The 23,367-nt window shown below is 39.3% G+C and overlaps 1 long non-coding RNA gene across 2 annotated transcripts in view; it reads right to left on the bottom strand.

The window, feature by feature from the left end:
- LOC128095329 (uncharacterized) overlaps positions 1-23,367 on the bottom strand; it is a 222,600-nt gene that overhangs the window by 23,574 nt on the left and 175,659 nt on the right. For both annotated transcript variants that reach the window (XR_008213219.1, XR_008213220.1), the window contains one exon: positions 9,693-9,868. This is a non-coding gene — a long non-coding RNA (uncharacterized LOC128095329). The remainder of the gene's footprint in view (positions 1-9,692; positions 9,869-23,367) is intronic.

Here is a 23,367-nt window from a genome sequence, read left to right as displayed (position 1 = left end):
TGTTTTCCAGTATTGAGCCACTAACCAGAAACTTTTGACATGTTTGGACAAGTCCTAAATTATTAGAAAATAACATTTCCTTATCTTTCTGCTACAGTGACCATTAGTAACAATGTTTTGTGGTTAGGTTGTTTGGTTGGGTTGCTTGGCAACTCAACAGTCCCCTGATCTTTTCCCAAAGAAAGTTTCCTGGTCTGCTTACTATAAAACCCACCTGAAAAAAATAAAATTTTGCAGCTTGATCAGAATACTGTCTTGCTGTCAATTCTTTGTGTCTCTTGTCCCTTCATTCGCCATTCCCCCTTCTAGGGTCTCTGCTGAAGATCCCGCTGGTCGGGACATAACTTAGTGTTATTTAACTGTTACTTTGCTTTTGAGTAGTAGCAAGTAGTAGACAGAAAATATGAGTGTGTGAATGATTCACATTACCAGATTTTCTTTATGTCCAGAAAATGATTACAGTCAGTCTTCTTACTCTTTGAAATTGTGTGGCTGTGCTAGCTCATGTAACAGAATAAGAGGAGTACCGTGACAAAGAAAAGGGACCTCCATACTGTTTTTTGAGAAAAGGTGTTTGAATTAAGATTTAGGATCCAAATTATAGATGCAGCTATATTCTAATTTCAAACTACACATGGGAATTTTATGCATATTCTTAAAACATTGATTCTTCAATAAAACTCTGCACAGAAAATTTACATTTGATTCATTGACAGCTTCTAGGTCCAAGCCACCTGCTCTCCTTATATTCAGTAAGAAATAAGATAAAGACACCTCTATAATATCTTAATTGTACATAGCAAATCTACCATGTTGATATGCTTACAAAATGCACATGATATATTTAACTTTTGTCTCATATATTAAGGCAGCTGTTGATCATAGACAAGCCAGTGGTATGAAATTAAGCATCACCTGGTCAGTTTAAACTTCCATGAAATGTGGTTGTTGTTCAGTTTCTAGTCCTGAGAATTCAAGATGCATTCACTGCTTAATAAGTGAAATATTTATGGAATAAATACACACATTTTAGACTAAATATATCATATATTAAGGCAGCTGTTGATCATAGACAAGCCAGTGGTATGAAATTAAGCATCACCTGGTCAGTTTAAACTTCCATGAAATGTGGTTGTTGTTCAGTTTCTAGTCCTGAGAATTCAAGATGCATTCACTGCTTAATAAGTGAAATATTTATGGAATAAATACACACATTTTAGACTAAATATATATGTAAAATAATATTACCCAAATATTTTCATGAATAGATTTTAATTGTATAACTTGTCAAACTGATAGAAAAGAAGTAAATCTATGTCTCCAACACAATATGAATAAAATGTAATAAAAAGTAGTGTTTATGAAAAAAGCCAAAGACAGAATGTGGAATGTTCTTTTACATTGTCTAAATATGTATCACTGTGAGTGTTTTATTAAAGAAGCTGATTGGTTTATAGCTGTTCAGGATAAATTTAGATGGGAGAACCAGACAATGAGGTTTCTGGCAAGAAGGGAGGAGTCTCAGAATTGTGAACAGACTAACAGAGAAGGAGGTGAACTTGCAATACTGACAAAAAGTACCAATCCTTGTAGCAGAGTGAAGATAAGTAGCATGTGTTAATTTAAAAATTACAAACAAGTTAGCTAGTAATTAATCTGAGTTATTGGCTGAGTTTTGTAATTATTAATAAGTTTCTATGTGGTTATTTGGGAACTGTCTGGTGGGACACAAACCTTGAAATACAAATGGCATTTCTACTTGGGGACAGAATTTCCACATCAGACCGAAAAAAGCTTAAAAAACATTTTAAGCCTCCAAAAACTGCTCAAAGAGTGTCTTCATGATCACTGGCTTTCCTCAGCTAAGATGGTCCTAGCAGAAAACAGAGGAATGGCTCCTTTCAGAGCAGGCTTCTTGGCTGGGATCTAGCTACAAACAGGGGCATGGCACTTTTAAGAGGCACACTGAACAAACACTAAAATGGGGTTTATTTATTTTTTTAATGTTTCCTTATGGATTTTTTCACTTTTTTTCATTTTCTTTGCATATCAACCACACTTTCTTATCCTTCTTTCATCCAGTTTGCCATTACTCCCTTCTAAACCCCCATCCTTCTTCCACCCTCTGTTTTCAGAAGGTGTAAGGATTTTCTCTTGGGAATCAAAAAACATGGCATCTCAAGTTGAGGCAGGAACAATCTTTTCCCTGCTTAATCAAGGATAAACAAGGCATCCTACCGTACAGAATAGGTTCCAAAGAGCCAGCTCATGATTTAGGGTCAGGTACTGTACCATAGCTACAAAACTGTCTCCCATATGCAGAGAGCTTATGCAGTCACATGCCAGTGTAGCTAGAGAGCTGCTCTCCAGTTACCACCAAGTCCCTGCAGTCACGTAGCCCATTTATAAAATAAATGCATAGACTTTTATGTTATTTAAACTGTTTGGCCTAATGGCTCAGGCTTCTAGTTATCTAGTTTTTACATCTTAAATTAACCCATTTCTATAAGTCTATACCCTGCCATATGGCTTGTGACTTACTGGTATCTGAACATCTTTTCATGGAGGTGGCTGGCAGCATTTCTTTGCCTCAGCCTTCCATTTCCCAGAATACTTTTTCTTGTTTGTCTTGCCTATACTTCCTGCCTGGCTACTGGCCAATCAGCATTTTATTTATACAGAGTGATATCCACAGCACTTCCCCTTTTCTTTTTTTTAAAGGAAGGTTTTAACTTTTATATAGTAAAATTATATATAACAAAACAATTATCAAACAAGAATTACAGTTACATTATTTAGTCTATTTACAATATCTAGATTATTTGTATTTGGCAAAATTAAGGAAGATATCTTATTTATTTTATATTTGTGAGACTAAGGTCTTATATCTAACTTATCTCTTATCATAATTAAGGAAATTATAACTATCTAATCTTTAACTACATCAAAGACCTCAGAAGGATAAATTATTATCTGAGAAATGGGAGAAGGATGTGAGCAACTTTCAGGAGTTTTGTAAGAGTAGACAGAGACAGCTGTCAGCCTGGACAGTCATCCAAAGGTTTTTTTTTTTTTTTTTTTTTTTTTTTTTTTTTTAAAGTTGGGGCATCTGTCTTTAGCCCATAGGCTCAGAGTTTCCCAGTCATTTTTTTTCTGTGTCCTGTAGAATGTCTGGCAGTTTCCTTTGTGAAGCAGGAACCTGAAGGACCATTTTGCTAAGCAAAGTTCAGTGGTCATCTTCCTATGGGTCCTGCATGTCCGGTCGATCAAGCAAGAACAGTTTCTTGTCCAAATGGCTATTTTTGACAAGAGGAAGATAAATTTTATATAGAGTGTCTTTGATGCCCATCCTGCTCTCTGAAGTAAATCAGTGCTGCCAGGAGCAGACACCATCTCATTGTCCAGAAAGTCTAAATTTTTAAAACATTTTAAATGTCATATTTTGTAGATCTTTGAAGTGTTTGAAAATTATCTATCTGAAATATTTCTATGTATATCTAGAAAACTTAACTAACATGTTATAAGTTTGACTATCATAGAAGACTAATTAATCTGTATTTCTTAATTATCCATTACAATCTAAACGAGTTATATAAACATAATATCATTTGTAGCTGGAGAATTTCTCTCCAGCTCCTGCCAAGCCCCAGCAGTCCCACAGCCCATACAGACTTTTATATTATTTAAACTGTTTGGCCTAATGGCTCAGGCTTCTAGTTATCTAGTTCTTACATCTTAAATTAACCCATTTCTATAAATCTACACCTTGCCATATGGCTCATGGCTTACTGGTATCTTAACATCTTTTCATGGTGGCGGCAGGCAACGTTTCTTTGTCTCGGCCTTCCATTTCCCAGAATTCTCTTCTCTGCTTGTTCTACCTATACTTCCTGCCTTGCTACTGGCCAATCAGCATTTTATTTATACAGAGTGATATCCACAGCATGCCAGCTCGCTAACTGTCCCTCAAGAGTCCACGAGCTCCTACAACCTAAAGTCATTTGTCTATGTGGGTTTTCACATCATGATCTTGATGCCAACTTGCTCAGATAATCCCTACAACCTCTCTTCTGGACTCTCAGTCAAGCCGAGTGCTTGACTCTAGATCTCAGCATTTGCTTCCATTAGGTAATGGATGAAGGCTCTAGGAAGACAATTAGGATAGTCACCAATCTGATTACAGGGGAAGGCCAGTTCAGGAACACTCACACTATTGCTAGGAGACTTAACTGGGGTCATCCCTGCAATCCTGTAAATAAGACAAAAAGGAAGCTTAGAGGAATGGAAAAAAAAATCTGCATCAACTCCATATCTGACAGATAATTGATATAAAAAAATAAAGAGCACAAGAAACTAGACATAAAAATACCAAATAATGCCGTTAAAAATGGGGTACAGATTTGAAGAGAGAATTCTCAACAGAAGAATCTTGAATGGCCCAGATACAATTAAAGAAGTGTTAAACACCCTTAGAGACCAGGGAAATGCAAATCAAAATGCCTCTAAGATACCATCTTATACCTGTCAAATTAGTCAAGATCAAAAATGCTAATGACAGCCTATGTTGAAAAGCATTAGGATTAAATGGTATTTATAAGCAGTGGGGCATATGCCACTCAGTGACAGCACAGACCCAACAGCTTCCCAGAGCTGTAGCAGTAAGAGTGGCTCCCTGAGAGCGAAGGCATGAAACTAGGCTCTCAGAGAACCAGGGGGGAAGAGCCAACCATAAATGTTATATGCCAACCCATACCCTAAGCTGAGCCCTGTTCAACTGCAACTGCCATAGGAGTTTAGGATTTGTCCCATGAGGTCAAAAACAATACAGATGTTCAGTAAAGAAAGACTCAGGCAGAAAAAGTTCTAGGCAGGTAACAGTGTGTTTGAAAATATACACATAACAGTGTCTCTGCTGTTCTTTTGTAATCCATACACACACACATCATACACGAAAAATGTTGAAGAGTCTCCTGTACATAAAACCACATAAATTTGGTAAAATTGTGTGAAATCATTGTTGTTCTTAAAAAGGAGGTCCCTTTAACAAATTTTTACACTGTTAGGATGTTATGAACAGTCCTTTAAGCCATTAATAGACCTATTATGTCCACTTACATTCTGCTTTATTAAGGTAAAATTGCAGCTAACATGACTACAAAACAACAAGGTAAAGTTGATGACTTTACCAGCTCCTTCAAACGTCATGATTTATCAACATTTAGCCCTGCATAAGGTATTACTGGTTTGGTATGCAATGACAGGTCTGTAGTTTCCACTCTTATTTTCAGAAATACAGATATATACCATGGACAGAGACACACACTCTGCTGAATATGATAAGTTAAATATTCCACATGGCTAGGAAGATAGTAGAGCCAGAAGGAGAACCTTCATCTGCAACTTCTCTGAAAGCATGTAATTTTTGACAATCTTTTAAATATTTATCCTCATACCCATAGGCAACATTGTCTGTGAGTGTCAGAAAAAAAGTATCATTTACATCACCATTACAGAACTCCAAAACTGCTCAAATTGCAAAGAACTTATAGAATTTTCTTTAGAGCCACCTGATGAATCCAGAAACTCATCATTATTCTTAGAATAAGAAAATATTTCATGCAATGGCCAGACAAAGTTCATAATAAAACGAAAAGAATGTCTGCTGTGAAGACGGTGTGTCCTAAGAAAGATAAGGAATTAAAAAGCACAGTTATTAGAAAAGTTGGGTGCCAAAAATATTACATGAAAGCAAGGAAAGAACCAAAATGGTTAATACAAGAGAACAAAAAATGGGGTTGTGGATATAGCTCAGTGGTGGAGCACTTGTGTAGCAAGCACAAGGCCCTGGGTTCAGTTCTCAGCTCTGAAAAAAAAAAAGAATGAAAGAAAATCAAAATCTCACCATTAGCAGAAAATTTTTTACAAATATTGGATGATAAGAAAGAAACAATCCATTTATACTGTACATTAACATTGATAGGTCTTTCAACTCCAACAGGTCAATACTGAAATGGCTACAGCTAAACACTACATTCTCTAAACTGTTTGAGTTAGTAATGTATTCATTTGTATATACACAATTTGGTAAAATAATTTAATTTTAAATAGAAGTATCTATTTTAACAATTTACAATGCAGATGTTACATTGAACAATGGAGAAAGTGTAAAATATTCTAAATGCAGTACTGATACATGAACTTCTAAACTGTCGAGAAAGTGTACACAGGCATATGTATCTGTGTATATGTATACATATGCAAAAGCAAACTCATACATATACACATACATAAACTTCTATAATGTCATAATGTATTTGAAATGCATCATAGAACAAGTGGAGAGATATTGTGAAAACTGAATCCCTTATACTATGAAGGGTGTCAGTATTTTCTCACTAATGTGGCTGTGATGTGTTATTTGTTTTAATTCATGGCCTAATTTATACCTTTAGTGCCAAACTGGAGCTTAACAGACCATTTCAAAAATATATTTAGGCCGGGCGGTGGTGGCGCACGCCTTTAATCCCAGCACTCGGGAGGCAGAGCCAGGTGGATCTCTGTGAGTTCGAGGCCAGCCTGGGCTACCAAGCAAGTCCCAGGAAAGGCGCAAAGCTACACAGAGAAACCCTGTCTCGAAAAACCAAAAAAAAAAAAAAAAACGAAAAAAACGAAAAAAAAATATATTTAACACCTCCCAATATAATGGGGGAAAAACCATTTTTTGAAGTCCCTACAATCTTATGTCATCATAGTACAGAAATCTATCTGTTGCTACTTAGAATCTTCACTGGGATTGACTATATGTGATCGGACTGAAGGTTAATCTACATGTTAGTACATTAAAAGGAGGAGAAACAAAATTACTCATTCTCATGAGCTACATACCCTAAAAGAGAAAATAGTGAGCAATTCTCAAATACATTTTTGTCACAGAGGACAAATAATTGGGAGGAATCAAGTATTTATGAGGGATATCATTAAGACCATGAAATGGAAGAAATACCCCACCCTGCATTTAATGGCCAAGAACCTGAGACTAGAATGGTTACAGACTTATACAAAGACAATTTCTTTCCTTCTGCAAGGGTCATATAGAAGTAAACTGAGTCCTGATGATATTGATAAACTCATATATCTGTGCATCACTTGGCCTTCATCAGAGATGTTACTTCAGGCAATAGTTGGGAAACATGATGTTTCATGTCTTCATTTCTGCCAGAGATCCCCATGCAATTGTATTGAAAAGATGGCAGAAAGATTCCAACAAATTCAGAGGTGTTTGATGATTCCAACATACCAACAATTTCCAGTATGAACTTTACTATTAGACATAGGAACTCAGAGTCTGAAGGTGGAAACTCAAGACAAGATCTTCACTGGTTCAAAGCATATAAAAAGAAATACCCAAGAAAAAAAAGGATTCTGGTGTTTATTATATTCAAGGGAATATTGAATATCTCTCTTCCAGCATGAATAAATAATTGATTTCCAACAAAGCTCAAAGCCCTGTCTGATGTCATAGACAGGAATGGGCTGACAAGCAAGAAAAGATCATGTACAAGAGATTCTGTGTGTCAGAATACAGTGATAATGCAAACCAAGAATGCAAAATTGAGCCTCTAAGAACCTAATGACAATAGGATGATAACAAGTAAGTTTCCTGTGCTCTACTTTATTGTGCATACTTTATTGCCTTTGGTGACAAATATAGTAATGTCTGCAGATGTTGCTGCTCCATATTTTCAGTGACTCTAAGGTCTCTGAATAAAAGTACAATGCCATAACCATTCCCACAATAAATTTCACAGGGTAGAGGAAAGAGCAGGATTTCGCTAGTCTCTGCCAGATACCAAAGCCTGAAGTAAATTCAAACTGAGACAGGGATGCCACGTCTTTAAAGAGAAGCAGTAGCTGCAGAAGCAGGAATCTGTTTGCTGCACATTTCACAGGATCAGGTGACTCAGATCTGTAATGCTGGGAATAATACTACCTCTGATTTTGCTATTTTCAACAGGCACTGTCTCCCCTTGTATGTCAGGAACATTCTGCCTTGTCTGAGCCAATGTACAATCAGGTTTTGGCTATACCCATGAGCAACCGAGACCCAGAATACAGCCATAGGCTGACTGGTGAGAACCTGCTCTGCTGACAACTTTATTTCCTCTCCTTGCCTCTGACTGAGGAGTGTGTGCTTTCAAATTGTCGTTGGAATAGGACCCTGTTGGAGCCCATTTGGGCTTTACCAAGAAGGTCTGATTAGAGAGGATGATTGGACCACGGGCTTGAATGCAGGTGTCTGAGATGGTCTGCACTTAACTGTTGAGGGGGAAGGTCTTTTGATTCAACCTTTGTCATTCCTTTAAATACCCTAGGGCAGACACAGTAGATGCAGGATGGATTAGGATACAGCCTGCTTGAGGTTTTCCTGTATTTTCTATTTGTTTCTCTCCCCTCTATCCTTCTAACTAATATTTCCTGCTGCTTCTACTCAAGAGTTCTGTGGGAAAATGTGGGGTTGGGGCATGCACCCTCCAACAGGAACCAATATGAAGAGTGAACTCAATTCCACCAATGGAAAGCACATCCTGGGGTACTCTTTGAGATCCCCTTCAGAGCTGCTGAGTCATTTCACCCTCCCAAGTATATGTATGCTGCACCAAAACAACGAAACTGAAATGATTTAATGTATTTTAATGTATCCTAGGCCCAGAATGCAATTGTCAAAAGAGAAAAGCATCCTCTAGTATGTGGAAGATGATCATATATCCAGGTACATGGCCCTGCATTCTGGCTATCTACCTGAAAACCTTGCTTTCCACCTGCTGATGGCTGATTGCTGTGATTCTGGACTGCCAAATGTACACAGGATAAAATGTTACTTACCCAGGGCACTGCCTCCAAGTAACAGCAGAAAATTGGCTGATGGAGGCTGGTGGGATGAGTGAGTTTCTAGTTGCTCTGACCTAGACTCTCACTGCTTACAAGAATGTCTTCATTCCTCTCTGGACTTTGCTGATTATGACTCTGGGCTGCCAAGTGCATCTGACTGCTGTCTCTGTGATCAGTTTGTGTCAGTTTCTATTGTGGTTTTTTTATGTAGATGAATAATACATAGTACAGTATAATACAATATAATATACTATATAATTATGCATATTTATTAGAGTGTCTACAAAAAGCTGTGAGGACTCCTCAGGGACTAACCAGGTAATTTTTTTTTCTAAACTTCCTCTTCTGCCTTGCCAGCATGATGTCAGATCCAAGAGGCAATGGCAGATTCAACAGGACTCAAAACAGAAGAATTCAGAATGTCTGTCTACCTCAAGAAGAGCCCTGTTCCATTCCGCCCAATATTATCTAACACCCATCGAGTTACCTGAAAGGAGATCTGAGGGACAGGGCTCACCCATTCCTTTTCACCTGCCACCCATAGCCTCTATCTTTTTTACTGTACTTACAAGTGTAGAATGTTATGATTTCTAGCCCCTGCCCCCAGCTACATGAACATGCATGCACTGTCCATCAGTCAGGCACAATGCTTTGTCATCACAGGGTCTTGCATCCTACAAAATCCTACCTTTCAGGTAACAGTTTCAGATACACCATTTAGATTCCCCAAATACACTTATTTGTGGAATTTGGCACTTGAAATTTTCAAAGTCCCAAGTGGTAAAGTGAGAATGGTAGCTGACCTAGTCATTTTCTTAGTGGGTCCTCTGAGGAGCAGATGAGCAATATATCCCTGGTTTCTGTCAGGTATTGTTTCCCAACATAAATCTTCCTTGCAGATAGTGCATGATGAAAGACTGAGGTAGTGATCACAGATATTAAGGATGAAGCAGTGGCTTCAGAAGAAGGATCACATTTCCTGAAAAACAAATAGGTGTAGGTGATTCAGCACAGGAGTGTGGGAAATCCCACCAAATCCTTGCCCATCCTAGGTCTCTGTTGCCTCTGTCTGCTGCAGGTCTCTGGGACAGTTTTCCTTCTCTTGTGTTGTTTACAGCCAGGCTTTGGCTAAATCCAGCTAGGAGCTGGACATTAGCCAGGAGCCTGGCTGGTAAAACTCTTAACTGCAAGCATTTTTATTTGACCTGACTGTCCCCTGTTCAAATAGACATGGATTAGGAACCAATACGGAGAAAGATGTCCAAATTAGGAATGGAGAGCAAATGACTGTAGTGAATTTGGAGATCTCCATCAGATTTGCTGACTCATCAATCCCTCCCCCCTCTCTGTGTGTTTTAAATGAATCAGGGAAACTGAAAGGGGAACACAGGATAAAATGCAATTTACCCTGGGCTCTGCCTCCAACTAACAGTAGAAAACTGGCTGATCATGGCTCTTGTGTTGTTATGAATCCCAGTCACCTCCTAACTACATGACTGTACGTCCTCTTTCCATCAGTCAGGCAGATAGCTTAGTCATCCCAGTCCTTGCCTACTGAGTAACCCTGTACTATGTGATCATGTAATCTGTATGAAGCTTGACCACATAGTCTATGCTCCTGAATGACATAACTATGTAAGCCCATATGAGTATGCTATAGGGGGAGTATAAAAGCAGTTTCCATCTGTTCCCCAACACCTTTTTCCACACCAATTCATTTGTAGTAGGCCTATTGCACAATCCCTCTTTTCCCTCCCACAATAATAACTCTTATAGTGGGTTTCATTGTACCTCTTGTTTTCTCTTGAATGGCAAATAGCACTATAAATGAATAACATTGGTGTTGCATGACAAAGAAGACCCTCCCAGTACCTTGTGTCCAGAGCCTTGTATCAAGGTTCATTCATGTTCAACTGCCACTTCCATATGCCTGGTCACCAGAAGACTTATTCTATTGGTAAGTTTTTTCTATACCAGCCAACTTAAATAGTCCCCTGGACTCATTGGAATGACCATTGATCACTTGGTTTCCTTCAGATATTCTTGGGACTGGGGAACACCCATCCACAGCCTTTTTTTTGGCTATCGTCATCCCTCAATACAGGCTAAACCATTAGCCATTCCCCAGGACTGAAGTCTGAGACATCACTCTCATTTTTCCTTGTCTGTAGGACCCTCGTCCTTGAGCTGTTGACTCAGCCCTCACTCTTCTTGCTTCACAAAGTGCTGAGTGACTTGTGCCAAACAACCGATCATCACTCAATCTTGGGAACACCTGGGATTTTAGCCTTTGGACCACATTTATTTATTTATTTATTCATTCATTTTTCAAATAATTTAATTATTTAATTAAATATTTACTTTCTTTATATCCAAGCCATGGGAAACAAGACTTCCAATCCCATTAGCCCCATATCTCCTTTGTTATGGCTTTTAGAAACTCTTAAATCTCTCAGCTTAATGCCTTACTTAAAGACTTCTAAGCTTATCTGTCTTTACACTAAAAATGGCCTAAGAATCTCTTAGACAACAATAAATAATGGCTACCTAAGGCCAAGTGGACCCCGATATTTTATGGGAATTACCTAACTTCTGCCAGCAAACAGGCAAATGGAAGGGGTTACCTTATATCCAAGCCTTCTTCTATCTCAGCTCCAAAAAGACCCTTCTTGTTTCCTATTCATCTTCCCATGTGTTCCTATCTATGCAACATGAACCTGAGGAACCTCTTATTACTGCTTTAGACACTTCTTATGAACCCCTGCCTTTATCATCTCCCCTTTTCTTTTCTTGAGCAACTGCTCCTTCAGCTCCTCCAGCTCCTTCCCCATCTCTGATATCAGAAGTCTCCTACTGCCCGAGTCTGCCCCCCAACTTTACTCACCTTGTCATGGATTATTGAGCTGCTAAGGAACCCAAACCCAGTCAGGCCAACCCAGTGGCTGTTCTCTCTTTGCGAAAGGTTGCCAGGGTATATAGACTGGTTAAGGTACATGTCCCTTTCTCACTGGCAGAACTTTCTCAAATAGACAAAATACTGGGTTCTTATACCTCTACTTCTACTTCCTTTTTAAAACAATATAAACATATTTCTCCTATAGTCTCACCTTTCATTTTATATATATATATATATATATATATATATATATATATATATATATATTATTCTTGCTAATAACCTACTTCCTGAGGAGAGTAGACAAGTTTGGGAACAGGCTAGAATATATGTGGACAAGGTCCACCAGACTAATGCAGCCCATCCTCCTGGAGGGGAGGTGGTTCTGGATCAGGTCCCACATTGGTGTTATAATATCTTAGATGGCTCTCTACCTAGGCATCACTTTATGATCTGCTTTGTTGCAGGTCTTCCTAAGGTTGCCCTCAAACCAGTGAAGAATGAAAAGACAAAGCACATAATTCAAGGTAAGTGGAGAACAAGTCTCATTTTCTAGAATGACTTGCAAAGTCTCTCCTACAATAAATTAACCTAGATCCTGAGAGCCCACAGGGCAGACACTCCTTATGCCCCACTTTGTCTTACAGGGCTTCCCCAAACTTAGGGTCAAACTTAGGCTTCCTTAGAAAACACCCCTGACCCCACAGGCTGAAGTCTTAGCAATGGCTTTTAAGGGGTACCATGGGAGAGACGAGAAAGCCTGAAAACAAGACTGCCAAAGGCTGGCACAGGCTATCCAACCAGCTACACATAGGCCTCCAGGTCCCTGTTTTAAATGGGGTAGATCAGGCCATTGGGTTTGTGCCTGCCCTGCTCCATGTAGGCACCTGGGTCTTGTCCAAAATGCTATCAAAATCGAAATAGGTCAGTTGACTGCCCCTGTGTACCTCATGGCATGGGGACATCAATCAAAGACCACACTCTAGACAATTTTGTAGGCTTTGCAGCCCTGACCCATCAACAGTAATGTTTCACCAGGAATAGAGCAGCCATTATATTATTAGTTTGACCCATTTCCTTCCTTTTGCCCCTTGGATCCACTTACTCCATCCTGTGGGAGTTTTGGGGTATCACCAATCATTCCCATCTCCTTATTGTCTGGGTAGGGGGACAGCCCCAGCTCCCTCACCAAACCCCACCACTTAACTGTTTTTTCAGGGGTATATTTCTTTCCCCACACACTTTTGGATGTGTCAAGCTGCCCTGTGCCCCTAAAGGGAAGAGTTTTTTTAGCTAAGGCAGGAGCTTCTATTTCGTTTTCTCCCCCATTTACTTACCACAGACTTGCCAGCAGCTCCTCTCCTCCTCTTCCTATCCACTTAGCCCACTAACTCTAACATGTCATTTTCCTTTTCAATCTCTCAGGTGGATCCCATTGTCTTGGAAACCCAGAACCCTTCTGTTGCTAGACACCATCTCTCTATCTTTATTCAGTTGCAGCACACTACCTGGTACATTACTCAAGCTCAGTACCCTCTCTCACTCCAGAGCTTAGAGGACTTAAGGCTTTCATCTCTGAACTTCTCAGAAAAATGCTACTTCACCCTACCCCTTCTCCTTTGAACTCATACACTTACAGTTAAGAAGCCTAATAGAATATACCACCTGATTTAAGACCTGCATGTAGACCAATTTATAGATGATCTTATTAAATAAAAACATGAAGCCAAATATAGGGGTGAAAGACTTAAAGATCAGAGAAATAGGAAAAGTCACCAGCCAACCTTACCTCACCAACCCTGAAGCTTCCAAGTGCAAGCTTCTTCCTGTCTTACCCACACCTTCATTGACTTGCTGTTCTGCCCTCTCATTGGCTAGCTTAGTCCAGCTACCTCACTTCCTTCTCATTGTGTCTGTACAGACATCCAGGTCTCTACGGTTGGTACTGGGATTAAAAGCATGTGTCATGACACTTGACTCTGTTCTAGTATGGCCTTGAACACTTGACAATTCATACTCAAGGAATATTTTGTGCAGTATTAACTAATGAATATTGAAATTTTGGAACAGTTCACTACATTCCCTTCACTGAAATTCCAATATGATCACCATTATCATTCCTTCATCCTTATTTTATATACTAACTCTCTTTTTACTGACAACTGAATTCAGTTAAAGCACGTGTGTGTGTGTGTGTGTGTGTGTGTGTGTGTGTGTTATGGGGCCATCTACTACCACATGAGCAGCTTCTCAGATGAAAAAATCTGTTTCCTCTTTCATCAATTCATTGAATAATGTAAGCCACTCTGATAATATATGGCTTCATGATTCTTCCTCAAGATATAGGAGAATGTTTGCTGCATTATATAGTGAAATAATTTTGTATGAAAATCCAGGTAATGTGAATCAATTGTACAAGAATGCTTAAATACCAATCAAATACTAGTTGCATGAAGATATGTATTAACAATGGCAGATTGACATCGTGTTTCTAACATGTATACAATTTTCCAAACATGGTATGCAAGCTGGCCAGTAAAATTCAGAGGTGTTACTGTTAATGCCTATGTGTCATATCCTGGTATAGATGCTACTGCTACTATTCATGCCTTTTGTATGTGTATTCTGGAAAGAGCTTCCAGTTTTTCTTGTTTCCAAGCAACCAGGCTGCTGACAGAGCCTTCTCCAAGGCTGTGCATATTATAAACTTAGAAGCAAAAAGTAAAATAATGGAATATCAGTCAGAGAGGACACAAATTTTCCTTTTATGTTATCAAGTGTACAACAACTTCTATCCTATCTCTGATCTATCCTTTGCATTTCCCCAAGTTTCAAAATTTGTTATCTGACTACTGGATTAAACCTTTAGGATCAATAAATGTGTCTCTTTTTCATAATCCTCAAATGTATGGACCAGGGGTACCACTGAGGCATTCCCTACATAGAAAAAGCTCAGAATTCTGTCAAATTATGTTTTATCATCATTCTTGTTGAAAATAAGATCCTTTTAACAACTTCTTACACTGTTAAGGACATAGAGGCAGTCCCTTAAGACATTAATAGAGCTGTTACTGCTACTCATTATCGTCATGTTGTGTTAATGTGAAAACCACAGCTGACAAGAATATAAAACGTCATGGATGATTATACAACTATCTCCAAATGTTATAATTTACCAATAGTGGGCCATTGATAAGATAATAGTGTCTAGGCTCCCAAAGACATGTCAAATTTTTCACTCCAACTTTTTTCAGTAATGCAGACGTATGTCATTGACAGGAAGACAAAATATGCCCAATATGGTAACCTAGCCTACTACACATGGCTAGGTAGCTAGTCTACAAAAACGCAGAGCATTTATGTGCTACTTTTCTGAAGCATTATAATTTCTAACTGTGTTCTATGTATTCATCCTTGTATCCACAGACATTAGCTCTAACTCTCAGAAAAAAAAACCAGCATTTAATAACACTATTACATAAATCCACAGCTTCCCCAAAAGATAAAAGATGACAGTGTTGTGTCCAATGCTACTTGTTGAATCCACAACATTCCAATATTCTTAAACTCAGAAAATAAAGGATGCACTGGGCAGTGTTGGCATATGCCTTTAGTCACAGAACTCGGGAGGCAGAGGCAGGCAGATCTCTGTGAGTTAGCGTCCAGCCTGGGCTACAGAATCAGTTCCAGGAAAGGTGCAATGCTACACAGAGATACCATGTCTGTAATCACAAAAAAAGAAGAAAAAGAAAAAGAAAGCATGTCTAGCTTATGATCCTAAGGAAAAGGACACCTGTTCTAAAAGAATGTGTTCTAAGTTTGATAGGAATTTAAAAGCAAATAAGTAGGAAATATTGAAAACCAAAAATAAATAAATAAATGAATAAATAAATACATACATTGACAACATTAGTACAATGACACCATAAATCTTTCTTGTGTTGTTGGATAATCTTTTGTACAATGTGAAGATATTTCTCTGCCAAGACATATTTTGATTGGTATAATAAAGTGCTGAATGATCCCTTCCTGGCATACTTGTTATGTCATGGCTGACATAGAATCTAAGGTTAAAACTTTGTGAAGCAGGGAATTTGTCAGTAAGTTATGGAGGATTTCAGAAGTACAGTATGGGGGAGAGTTAAGGCACCTTGTGGCATAATGTAGAGTAGTATAAAAATTGGTTGAAATATTATCAGAGTTAGTTGGGAACAAGAATAAGCTAAGGACAAGCTTTCTAATTCTAATTATTATCTGTGACTTTATTTGGGAGCTGGAGGGCAAAAAAAAGTCCCCCTAAAGACTTGCCAACATATATGTGAAACTCACTAACCTTCCCACACATAGCAGAAAATCTACAGGCAAATGATGGATCCTAAGATAGAAAGAATGCATGTCTATAATACAATAACATTGATAGGCCTTTCAACTCCAAAAGGCAAAAGCTAAAACCAGTTACACATAATAGCTAAACTATGTACACAGTGTGGATTAGTTATATATACATTAGTATATGTGTGATAACCTAATTTTAATAAAAAGTGACATTTGTTTTGACATCTAGAAGAGCAGACATGGTATTGCAGGAGTAATCAGAAAGAAGATTTAAATAATGAAATATAGTGGACATGTATGAAATTATCAACTATGTTAAAGATTCATAACATGCATAGATATGTGATTAAATAGCAGTTTCTCAGAACATTGGACATCAATCTACCAAAAGACCCTTTGATATCATACTTGGGCATATACCAAAGGATGCTCAATCATACTACAAGGACAGGAGCACAAATATGTTCATAGCGGCTTCATTTGTTATAGCCAGAAACTGGAAACAACATAGATGTCCCTCAACTAAAGAAAGGATAAAATATTGTGGTATTTTTATACAATGGAGATTTACTCAAATGTTAAAATGAATGACACCAGCAATTTGAAGGCTAATATTGAGAACAAGAAAAAAAATCATCCTGAGTGAGATAACCCAGAACCAGAAAGACACATATAATATGTACTCACTCTTTAGTGGGTATTATCTATAAAAGTTAAGATAGCCATGCTACAATCCAAAAACCCAGAGAGGCTAGGTAACAAGAGGGATAAAGGAGCTCCCATGGATCTTGCTGGCAAGGGAGAGCAGAGGAGATTCCCTAGTTGGACTTTGGGTGGGTGGGTAGGCAGGGGAACTTGATTTATTAGGTTAGAATGGGCAGACCGGGAGAGTGCTGAGAGACATGACTGGAAAAGAGGAAATTTATGGAGGTTGTAGAAGACTGATGCAAGCATCATTTCCATGGGTCTTTGTAGTCTTCCATATGTCCACATCCTAGACTGCTGGCTGCAGTAGTTCCATAGCCTGATCTGGCCATCCCCTGTAATTTGATTGTGGACAACTGAAGTTGCCATCAGACAACCTTCATACAGTGAATACTGGAGACAATATCAGAGACCCACAACCAATGTGCCAAGTTCAGGGAGTTCTACTGAATAGAAGGAAGCCGGATTGTAGGAGCCAGAAGGGTCAGGGAAATTACATGAAAACCCACTGAAATTGCTAGCCTGTCTCATGGGAACTCATAGACTCTGAGCCAATGATCATTGAGCCTTCATAGGATCTACCTGGCTCCTCTGCACAGATGTGACAGTAGTTAGGCTTCATCTATTTGAGGGACTCGTGGCAATTGGAGAAGGGTCTCTTGCAACTGCTTTGGCTGTGGCTTGGGTATATATTCCTCATGCTGAATGGCCTTCCTCTGCCTGAATGCAGGTGGAGATGTTTGGTCTTATGGCTTTTCCATATGCCATGCTTTGCTGATAACCACAGGAGGCCTGCACCCTTTTTGAGGCAATACCTTTCCATTTGCTGTGTGTCAGTCACTGTGGGCATGATTCAGTCAGCCATACTACATCACTCAGGAACTCTATCTGTCACTCTGCACAGGATGTTGACAGCATCTGAGCAGTGATGAGGCTCACTTGTCCTGATTTCATTGTAACCCAATTAAGGTTTCATTTGCTTAAGTATGCTAAAGTTATTGTTATTCTTTTTCAGATAAAAATGAGCCTTCCGCTGGAGGTGAAACACTGTAACTAAAATTGCTCCTTTTTTTTTTTTGGTTTTTTGAGACAGGGTTTCTCTGTGTAGCTTTGCGCCTTTCCTGGAACTCACTTGGTAGTCCAGGCTGGCCTCGAACTCACAGAGATCCGCCTGGCTCTGCCTCCCGAGTGCTGGGATTAAAGGCGTGCACCACCACTGCCTGGCTAAATTGCTCCTTTTTTGCAAGTCTATGTTACCTAGTTAAAGTTTCATTAGCTTAACTGGACTGGAGATAGTCTTGTCACTAGAAAAGCACTTTCTGCCTGAAATCATACATACTCCTTTGGAAATGACTGCATTTTCCTCATTCTACATAGGATACACTAACTTCAGACTGTTCTGCACCTGCATTACAATTTACAAAATTGGTCTCTTTCTTCCAGATATTTGGTCCCCAAACAGGATGCCAGTGTCCTAGAAGCAGGTGTATGACTTTGCAAAAACAACCACCTGAGGAAAAAGACAATACATGACGTATTTCAAAAACCAAACAAGATGAAATTATCTGGCTAGTGAAGGTCCTATGATGAAGCAACAGTATACGTAACATTGTTAGGAAACATGACATATGTGCATATTTTTTCAAACCCTCTATTGCATATTATTTTCAACATTCTGTCCTTACAGTCTCTGAGCATTTGAAACTGTAAAAATGAATAGAAAACCTGATAATGCCATAACAATTATACCCATGACTCTCTCAGGGGAGATAAAGAAGCAGGGCTCCCCTAGTCTCTGACAGATACTAAAGCCTGAATTAAATTCTCTTCCTTTCAGATACTGCAACATTGCAAACAGAGACAGGAATGTCACATCTTTAAAGGGAAGCAGTAGAATATACATACTACATTTGTGCCAGGAGCTGGTGACTCAGAGCTGTAATGCTTGGAATGAAACGTACCCTGACTTGGCTATATCCCACAGACTGTGTCTCCTGGCTATGCCAGGAATAGTCTGCCATGTCCAGGGCAATATGCAGTGGGATTTTGGTTATATCCATGAGCAACAGAGACCTGGAATACAAGCAGAGCCTGACTGGTAAAATCCCACTCTGCTAACAACTTTATTATTTCATATTTCCTCTGACTGAAGGTGTGTGCACATTCAAAGGGTGCTTGGAGTCAGAATCAATAAGAAGAGTGATCTCAATTCCACCAATGAAAAGCAAATCCTTTTGTATGCTTGGAGATCTCATTCAGAGATGCTGGTGCATTCCTGAGAATTAAGCAATCCTGACTGCTAATTGCCATGGGCTCTGTCTCAGGCAGATTTCAGGAGCAGTCTGCATGCTCTGGGCCAATAGACAGAGACTTGGAATATAGCCGGAGGCAGACTTGTAACAACACACAATGCTGATGGTCTTATTAGCTCTCCTTGCTTTTGATTGTCCAATTGTTTGCATTCAAATTGAGTATGGATAAGAACCAGTAAGGAGAGTGATCTCATTCCTAGCAATGCAAAACAAATCCTGTGGTAATCTTGGTGATCTCCATCAGTGTTTCTGATACATTTCTCTGTCCCCGTAAATGTTTCCTGCTGCAGAAGCCATGAAATTGAAAGACAAGAGGTAAAACTGTAATTTACCTTGGAATCTGACTCTAATTATCTATAGAAAAGAAAACAGCAGGTGGTAAATAGGGGTGTAATGATATATGTGTGTGCTTAGGCCTACTTCCTGGCATCTACATGAAATGTTATATTTCGTTCTGTAGCTGATTAATAATTTATCTGTCTTCCTATGCAGCTTGACAGTGACATATAATGATAAGTCATGTTTAAACCCCAACCCAAATTGAAATTATTAAATGTAATATATATATATATATATATATATATATATATATATATATATTTCTACTATATCTCATACATGTGTTTCTACTAATAATAACAATTGGTATTGAATTACACATTGTTATTAATTATGAAACTTAATAGAGAAGACATGGTATGGCACAAGGAAGCAGAAAGAAGTCTGAAATAATATAAATAGAGTAATCATATATGCAATTCTGACTATGTCTGAGAAGCATATTCATGCAAACATATGTAAATATGTATGCAAACACAACATATAAAATATACACATATGAAGGTAATTGATATAGATAAGTATATTTGGAGAGATATTGTATAATATTGAGAGATACATGGAGCAAGGGAACACTCCTCCATTTCCAATGGTATGCAAACAGACAGCCTCTTTGGAAGTCAGTGTTGCAATTCCTCAGAAAATTGGGAATCAACCTACCACAAGAACCATTTCTCCCTCCCACCTAAATCTGTGCTGCAGACAAAACAATGAAAATGAAACTGGAGGACAGAAAAAAATGCAAATCATCCTAGCCACTGAATGCCTACCCAGTCACTTGGCCCTGTATTCTATCTATCTTACTGAAAGTCTCCCATGCTGACTGGTGATGGATGATTGTGATTCTGGGCTGCCTATTGCAGCTTGCTGGTAACAGTTTCTGATCAGCCATGCCAGATTCCCAAATGCACTTATTTGTGGAAATTGACACTTGAAATTTTCACAGAGTCGAAGGTGGCTAAGTGAAAATTGTCCCTGACATAGCCATTTTATTAGTGGGAGCTCCAGTGGAGCATATGATCAATGCATTCATGGTTTCTTCAGTTACTGATTCCCATTGTAAGTCTTCCTTGCAGATAATGCCAGATCCAAGACTGAGCAAGTGACCATAGATAATAAGGATGAAGCAGGTGCTTTGCACATCCAACAGGAACAGGTAACTCAGAGCAGGAATGTGGGAAATCCTACCAAATGCCTGCCTATCCTAGATTTCTATTGCCTCTGTCTGCTGCAGGTCTCTGGGATAGTTTTCCTTCTCTTGTGTTGTTTACAGCCAGGCTTTTGCTAAATCCAGTTAAGAGCTGACTTTAGCCAGGAGTCCAGCTGGTTAAACCCTTGAATGCAGGCATTTTATTTGATCTGACTGCCTCCTATTAAAATAGATATGCATTAGGAACCAATACGGAGAGATGTCTAAACTAGGAATGAAAACAAATGACTGCAGTTAACTTGGAGATCTCTATCCGAGCTGCTGACTCTTCTATCTCTCCCCACTCCCTGTGATTTGTAAAAGAAGCAGGAAAACTGAATAGGGGAACTCAGGATAAAATGTAATTTACCCTGGGCTTTGCCTCCAACTGACAGTAGAAAACTGGCTGATGGTGGCTGTTGGTGCTATGATTCCTAGCTACCCTCTAGATGCATGACAGTGCATGCTCTGTCCATCACACAGGCAGAAAGCTTAGTCATCCCAGGGCCTAGTTCCTAAGTAATCCTTGTGCTATATGATCATATAATCATTGTTCATGCATGGCATAGCTACATAAGCCCATATGTGCATGTTAGAGGGGAAGTATAAAAACAGATTCCACCCATTCCCCCTCCCATTTTCCACACCATTCATTTCTAGTAGGCATACTGCAAAATGCCTCTTTACCCTCCAGTAATAAAATCTCTAATAGCGGCTTTCATTGAACCTGCTGTTTTCCCTTGCATGGTAAATTTTCTGCAAATATAGCATTGGTGCCACTTGACAAAGCGGCCCTTGGCGCCATGTGCCTGGAATTTTGTACCAAGGCACATTCAATTACAACTGCTCACTTTCCATTTGACAGGCTGCTTTATCACTCCTTTGAGTTGTGAGTTTTCCCATTATTAAACCTTTCCAGAAGCTCTAACAGGCTCTCCTTCCGGCTGCTGCACTTTACCGACATAATTCATCCCTTCTCTGTCTATGTAACAGAAAGAGAGGGATATGCCAATGAGATCCTGGGGCACCAGCTGGAACCCTCCTTTGAACCTGTAGCATACCTGTCAAAAAGTAGACCTTACCACACAGGGATGGGCAACCTTCATTTGTGCTTTAGCAGCTGCTGAGCTCCTTATTTGTGAATCAAATATACTAACCTTGGGTCACAGACCAGTATCTTCTCCTACCACAACCTGCCGCATCTTTTAACTTGAAAAGACTTAAAAACTTTACCTCATACAGAGTTCTTTCTCTCCAAGTGGCATTACTGGAAGATGCCACATTTAATTTCCAGACTTGTGCAACCCTTAAAATTTCAAGCCTCCTTCCTAGACCTAGCACTATTCCCCATCCCATTCCTAAACTGAAGTCCTAGAGGAACCATTGTCACACCCTTCACACATACCAGAGAGCACATTGCTTCAGGCCACTTATACCTTGTACACAGATGGCAGATCCTTTGTACATGAGGGGACCCATAAAATGGGTTATGCCATAAGGTCAGTTACTGGGGTGGTAGAAGCATAGGCACACACTACGAATCAACAGACTGAGCAAATGGCTCTGTCCCATGCATTCCAGTTTGCATAGGGACAATCCCTAAATGTTATGCATACTCCAAATAAGCTTTTCATATCCTCCTGATCCATGATCCTATAAGAAAATAAGAGTGGGCTTTTCACAGCAAAAGAAGGATCCAAATTAACTCAGGCCAAATAATGTCCATGCTAAAATCCTCCCATCTCCCCAAGGTGATGGAATTACTCACTCACTGCCAGTCTCATGAGATCGATAGCTCCATCATCTCTAAGGGAAATAACTAGGCTGACCAGGTAGCTAGGAAAGTGGCCTCCAGGGACCAGACTCAACCCATTCACCACAGGCAGTCCATACAGGACAACACATCCTCACAGACAGTTGCTGAAACTAGGCAAATTCTGTCCTATCTATATCAGCTCTTTCACCCTAATATTCTGGCTCTGTCTCAGTTCATAAAAGCCCACCTACAGCCTACCTCTCAGGACATACAGTTCTTAAGAACTATTACTGCTTCTTGTAAAATTTGCCAGAAGTCAGATCCCAATTCCAAATATCAGAGCCAACCTCTTCCAACCTACCAGGCTAGGGTTCCCTTCCAGGGATTGACTGGCAGCTTGATTTTAACAATATGCCCACTCTCAGACAAATGAAATATCTTCTTGTGGTCATGGACCCATTTTCAAGTTGGGTGGAGGGATTCCTGGTTTCTAGTAAGTGAGCTCAGACTGTCACTGACATCCTTTTCTGGGAGATCAACCCATGATTTGAGATTCCCTTCCTCTCTTCAGTCTGATAATGTTCTGAATTTCACCTATCAGATTTCCCAGGCCTTATCTAAAGCTCTTAATTTACCTTGACATTTTCATATCCCTTACCATCCTCAGTTCTCAGGGAAGTTATAGCACATGAACCGGTCTATAAAAAGCATTCTTATTAAGATGTCACAGGAATTTAACTTCACTGGGTGCAATTATTGCCTTTTGCTCTTTGCCTCTCTGTCCTTCCCAAGCAACACCTAACAATCTCACCACTTGAACTCAGGTATAGGAGAAAGGCTCTAACACTAGACCTCATATCTAATTCTTCGCCTCTCTGTGTCCAACTTCTCACTTCTCTACTCTATCACCTCTGCACTCTCGTGTAGAATTTTGCTGACAACCCCT

This window comes from Peromyscus californicus, unplaced genomic scaffold, assembly GCF_007827085.1.
Source record: "Peromyscus californicus insignis strain IS unplaced genomic scaffold, ASM782708v3 Scaffold_4__1_contigs__length_199733344, whole genome shotgun sequence".
In the NCBI taxonomy this organism is placed as follows: Eukaryota; Metazoa; Chordata; class Mammalia; order Rodentia; family Cricetidae; genus Peromyscus; species Peromyscus californicus.
The sequence above is the reverse complement of the archived record's forward strand: the minus strand, read 5'-3'. Positions and strand labels throughout refer to the sequence as shown.